This window comes from Choloepus didactylus, chromosome 8, assembly GCF_015220235.1.
Source record: "Choloepus didactylus isolate mChoDid1 chromosome 8, mChoDid1.pri, whole genome shotgun sequence".
Classification (NCBI taxonomy): domain Eukaryota; kingdom Metazoa; phylum Chordata; class Mammalia; order Pilosa; family Megalonychidae; genus Choloepus; species Choloepus didactylus.
In genome coordinates this window covers 88,463,006-88,469,220 of record NC_051314.1, presented here as the reverse complement: position 1 = coordinate 88,469,220, position 6,215 = coordinate 88,463,006, and the positions used below count along the sequence as shown (strand labels likewise).

At 42.1% G+C, this 6,215-nt stretch overlaps 1 pseudogene; it reads right to left on the bottom strand.

Annotated features, from left to right (window-relative positions):
- Positions 1–273: 273 nt before the first annotated feature.
- Positions 274–6,215, bottom strand: part of LOC119542827 — a 30,418-nt pseudogene continuing 24,476 nt past the window's right edge.

Genomic DNA, 6,215 nt, shown 5'->3' with positions numbered 1-6,215 from the left:
TGTGATAAATGCTTTAGTGAGTTGCTGAGTAGCAATCCAGGGGGCTTTAAAAGAAGGAAATTTCTAAAATAATTCCTTTGATCCTAGAAATATCTGATAGGAAGCAAATCAGGTATATATATATATATAGGTATGGATGTGAGTGGGTGGATATATACACAGTGCACCAATCATGAGCCCCCTCTTCAATGTTGCACTAGTTTGTATCCACTGGCATACCAAAGGCTTGTTTCACACGTGGGCTGAGTATCAAATGGCTGGTACAAACAATAGTCACAGTGGTGCCAGCATCTGGAAGTCTGGAAGAATTTCAGCTACCTTCCTACAGAGTTGCTCACTCCTTTCTTCTTTTAATCTTTCCTCTTTCTTTCTTTCTTTTTTTTTCTTGCAAACTTCTTCCACATCTTAAACATGATCCAGCAAATCCTCCTGTCACTATGCTCCACTGCAATCTCAGACTTGCTCTGAGAATCAATCTTGGCCTCCCTGACCATGTTAAACCAGGCCTTGAAAATCTTCTTCTGAAGAAAATGTATGTGAAATTTTCTTACCTCTTCCTCTAGATCAGTCAGGTACTGTAGCCAGCTCCGGAAGACTCTCCTAAGCAATATTTGGGAATAAAATTGATCAGCCTGGGCCATCTTTCTAGCTGGGTTTTCCTGACTATACTGGAACCAGGTCAGCAAGCATTTCCTCTGTAATGCCAAAGAGTAGTGTTCCTCTGCCACCTGGATGTTTTGCTTGCTTTGCATTCTCAATCTCTTCCAAGGCTCTAGACCTTTTTTTCTTAGCAAGACCTTTTCATAATGTTCTTTGGCTACTGCTTCCAGCTGCTGGTTCCTCTCTATCTCTTCTGCTTCTCTACTTCTTTCATTTTCTTCAGTCTCTTCTCTTCTCATTGTCTTTCAAGCTGAGCCTCCTTTTCTTCTGACTCCCTCTTCTGATGCTCCTCTTTTTGGGCCTTTAATTGGGCCAGTTTCTCCTCTTCTTGTTTTTTCTTCTTCTCTGCCAAGATCTGCCTACATTCAGCTCACTGAATTGCTCTCTCTTCCATGGCTTTCACTATGGGATGGGGTGCCATCAGCTGCTTTGGGTTCCTTTTGGATCCAGGAAGAGAATTTCAGAGTCACTTCTACTGCCTTCAGTACCAGGGGAAGCAGCAGGTGAATTTAGAAGCACCTGGCATGTTATTTTTGGTTCTTCCTCCTCTCTGGGATTTGACAGCAGGTGTCTCTGGGCATCTGTAACTGTTGCAGCATGCTCCGCTGCCCAGCAAGCCTCTGCCAGCTGCTGATTTTCCTTCAGCTTGAGAATTGTTTACTGCTGTTCCTGAAGTTTCTTCTTTTGCTTCTCAATAAGCTGTTGCTGGAAGATGTGGCGATTTTGGAAATGGCCCATGCGAACGGGTTCTGCTTTCTGGCTGTTGGTTCTGAGCTTCTTGCTGACAGACTGTTGGGAGGGCTCGGTGTACAGGATCTCAGGCTGTTTATCATCAGGTGTGTTCAAAGGGATACTCTGAAGGGAAACCTGCAAGGTGCTCTTTGTTGGTCTTCCTAGAGAAGGGCTGGGCATACAATCACTGCTTCCCGAAAGAGGCTTTTCCCACAAAGGGGGCACAGCAGTCACCAATCCATTTCTTACAGATGGATCCACAGTGTCTGTTGCCTCCTCAAGTAGATTTAAACCTGATAATCCATTTGCATTGGGCTTCCGGAGTGATGTTGCCTTCAGCAGCTCATCCATTTTCTTCCTAGTTTCCTCCTTTGTTAGAACCAGCTCTCTTTCGGATCTTGCCATGATGCCAACGCTGCCATTCTGTAAAGCTGTGTCCAACCTGTTGCTTTTTTCCACACAGCAGTGTTTCAGCTTGGCCTGACGTGCCTGAGGTGGGAGGGGCACCAGCTTCAGGTTTGCGGAGCTTTATTTATGATTCTGTGCTACTGCCTCAGCCCATTCCAGGCTGATGTACGATGTGTGTCCATTCACGGATGTCTCCCAACAGTTGTTCAGATTATTTACTAGTTGTTCCTGGTTATTTACTATTTGCTCTAGAGGACTAACTAAATTCCATACCTCTCTATGCCACCATCTTGCTCCTGTACATACTTTCTTAATTTGTGGTTCTGTGGACTACTTTTCATCTTTCTCTCACCCCCTTTTGTATATATACATGTATTCAACCCCATTCTAAGTCCTTTTACTCCTCCTCCACTTTCTTCCAATGCTCACTCTCTCACATTCTTCCTGTCTCATCTCTAGTGATTGGCTTCTGCCATTCTTTTACTTCTGGTTGACCACCTCTCTATTCTTCACATCTCCAATCTCTCATGTTCTCCAACTTCCTCTTAGGAATACTTACCCTGCTAATGCCACTCCTGTGTAACTCTGGGTTCTCTCTTGGGTTTGATTTCCTGATAAAGTCGGGGCACTGTCTGGGCAGTCAGCCAGCCTTTCCCATCATCTGCAGTTTGAATGCCTCCCCTACAATTTGTAACCAGGAGTCCTCTTCTTGGGATGCAGGAAAAGCATAGAAGGGCAGAGCACAGTGCTTAATATAAGAGGTCATCTCAAAGCCTGGGCCCAGAGGTCAGAGTCTGGATAAAATAAGTCAGTGAGCCAGAAAACAGATAAGCCTAGGACTAGCCCAAGAAGAAAATGAAGTTTGATCCAACCAATTACTGGGACCTAGAGAACCTTTACTTGTTCATTGTACTAGAGATTCTATGACACCTTGTAGCTAGTGTCTTGTTGGATACAATTACAGGTAAACCAGGCAAGCATCTGTCTAATTAAGGTGGGAAAATCTCATGGAAACCACATCTTACCTCATTCTGTTGCCATGGCTAGGTATGGTTTTTGTCATTGAATCACTGTGGGAAACCCAAGAGAAGATAATGGTGTTTGAGGATGAGCTGGTCCAGGGAGCATGGTCTGACCCAGTGGGCCACTCTGGAAGAGAAGTTGTGTTGATTACCTTTTCTGAAAGCTTTGCCATTACAGATGTCTGTCTACTTAGATAATGTTATTAAGTTACATGTCTATCACACTTTGTAGTGTAATATAGGTGTGAAACCTGATGATCCCATATTTGATTTGTTAACCTTTAATTCTGCCTTCTCATTTTTCATATGTATTGAGCTTCTCAGGCTCTCTGGAGTGTCATGTCTTAGTGCTAATTAATTGAATTCTCTAGCATTTTGTCTTGGAAATTAGAAGCTTTTCTAACTGTTGGCCCACAGGTTTGAGAATCACCACCCATCACTCAGTCTCAGATTGTCTTGGATTGGCTTATTACATAAGAGAGGAAAAATTTCCTTAGGAGGCCTGTTTCTTAGGTTCAAACAATCTATAATAAGAAACAATAGAAACAGCTGCTTTGACACAGGGTTGAATACTCCAACCTAGAAGACACAAGTCGGCAATGCAGGGGCAGACACAGGGAGCTAAAATAGGTAATGGTAATTAAGAGGATTTGCTGGAAGATCTCTCCTACTGAAGTTTTAAGCGCATAGGTCAGTGATTCCAGTCCACTGGCCTAGGCTGAACTAGCATTCCTGGGAGGCTAAAACTAGGAAACCTTTGTCTGGTTTAGGATTGTCTTTGTTTTTTGGTTTCAGTGGGTGTAGATCCAAGGCTGTGATAATCTTGGGTGTTTTTGGGCCCTTGTGAAGCTCCTGAGAGTTGGAGCTTTGAAGTGTATTCTGAGGCCCTGAAGGAACTACTCCCATTCCAGTGAGAGACTGCAGCTGCGGAAGGAACTGCAACCCAACCTGGGCACTGAGAACCCCTCTGTCAGATACTGGGCAGTAAAGAAATTGCGAAAGACCAAAGAAATCCTTTTAGGCTTTACTTTCTTAAGTAAAGAAAATAAATGCCTTAATGTTTTTGACCTTTACCTTGCAAGAGGTCTTAATCATAGAGTTGAATTTCACCTTGGGGATTTGGTAATGGGATGGGCATTTCTGTTCAGACTTGGGGAACCTCTATGATACTGTCAATTTTATTACTTTGATCATTTTATTTTTAATATGAGAATATCTTTATGCATTTTATTACTTGACTATCTTAACAATGTCATTTAATCTCACTGGAGAACCTCAGGTAAGTTTTGTTGGACAATATTGGCAAAGAGGAAAGAATAGGGAATGTGGCTTCGACCTTGGGGCCTGAGTGACCTCAGAATTGACTGAATTAGCCTACTGTTCTCACCCTTTTCAGAGCCATTTCAAGCACGATCAAAACTGTCCAACAGGTCAAAGAGCCTCTCAAAAAAACTGTGATTTGTATTGGGGGAGAAGCCACATAAGGGTGAAGCAAGAATCTCCTGATTTATTGCCAATATTTAACCCCAAGGGGATAAGTAACCCCTAGTTAGTCACAGATTTAATGGGTAAAGAGAATAAAATTCTGGATACTGTTGGAATGGGGTAGGGTAGGGAACACTTCTCTATTCCTGATGTTTCCTTCCATGGGAAGGAAATTATAAAATTCTGATATTGTAATGCTCCTGACCTCTCTTCTCTCCTTCATTCACTTCACCTCAGGGGAGGGGAGTGTCCTACCTGACTGGTGATTTTAGAAGGAGACATTGAACTTGGAAGGTCTATCCTTTTCCTGTCTCCTTCCTCTTGGGAGTGAGTGGCTTTCTTCAGTGGAAGGCCCTGCCCTTCTTTGCAGAGACTCTGGTTGTTCCTTGTTGCCAGTGACTGGGGAATAAGTCTTGTCTAATTTTGTGCTTCATTAGGACATTCAGTTGCTTGATTGTCTGCTTTCTTAGTAATAAAATTGATATTTTGCCCTGCACCTGCAGATGCTTGTCTTCTTTCTCAGTTGGCTGAGAACCAGTTGGGAAGGGTGGTTGTTATTTAGTGGAACTCCTCAAAGACCCCAACCACTTCTTACTAAGAATATTATTACATATATTATATGGAAATAAAATTTAAAAAGAAATAGGAGAGAGTTTTGGTTATATTTAAAAGGATCTGTAAGTCTCAGTAGTATCTGGCACATCCTGGGAAGAATCTCCTGCTAATACACATATTTTGAATACTCCAATTACCATGCTTGTCAGTTAAGGTAGAGATGTCTATGTTCCATGAGCACAGGAGCACAGCGAACAAAGTGTGCTAGTGTAAGCTAGAGTGCTGGGAAAATGTCTCATGAAAATATAGGATTCTGCTTGTCATATTTAAAGAAGAGGAACAAGATACCACTGGATTTATTCCACAGGTAGCCACAGTGTTTCTCTTGCTCTCCTAGCTATAAAACCCTATATTGTTCACTTTATCTATAGAAAGTGTTTGTTAAAGGAATGGAATTAGTTCACCTACATTGTAAAGGAAGTCGCCAGGCTTGTGTATATCATATAGATTTTTCTCGTAAAAGTTTCAGACTCTGAGGCTTGGCTTTCATCTTGCAGATCTGCTTTAAGTAAAAAGTGCCCCTGGTAATTTCAAATCCTACACAAATTAAAACCTGGTTTCTCTTCTGTATACTTCAATTCTTTACTTTTTGGATTCAATACATTGTTTCATGAACTTAAAGCAGAAAAGCATCATTTTCTGGGTGGCAAACCTTTAGGGGGAAGGAATGTTTAACTTCAGGTTCATGGACCTCAGAGATCTGATATTTGCAGAGTGACCATGGATGTCTGAAATGCTCTAGGTAATGTGTTGATGAAACCATTTGTCTTGGTGAGCCCACAATTTAATCATATTTCAAAGGCAGCTGAATTCCATAAAGGGTTAAAATCTGCCTTAGAGATTTTATGGCACTAAGGTCCTTTCCACAGCTCTTCTTTATACTAAAATCAAAGCTCCCTTTCAACTTACTGAATTGTTTGTTTTATCATTACACCTTAAAATTTCCACAAGGTGTGTCACATGGAGAGCGAGAGAAGTTTGATGACCCAATTCAGCTGCCAGTAGCCTTTTCTTTCCATCTTTCTTTCTTTTTTTTTTTTTTTTTTTTTGGCAGTAGCCTCTTGAGACCACAGCTTTCCCCCAGAGGACTAAAAGGTGGTACCCGGTATTTATCAGTAGCTGGGGCTTTGGTTCCTAACTTCTGTAGGAGGGTCCTTGGCTCTCATGGGTGGAGTGGACCACATGGATGGCTTTTTTCCTTGGGCCATTTAGTGGCCTAAGAGCTACAATGCTCCGCTTTTCTCCCAGACCTATACGCCATTCTTGCCACTACAATTAAAAGAATCAATTGAC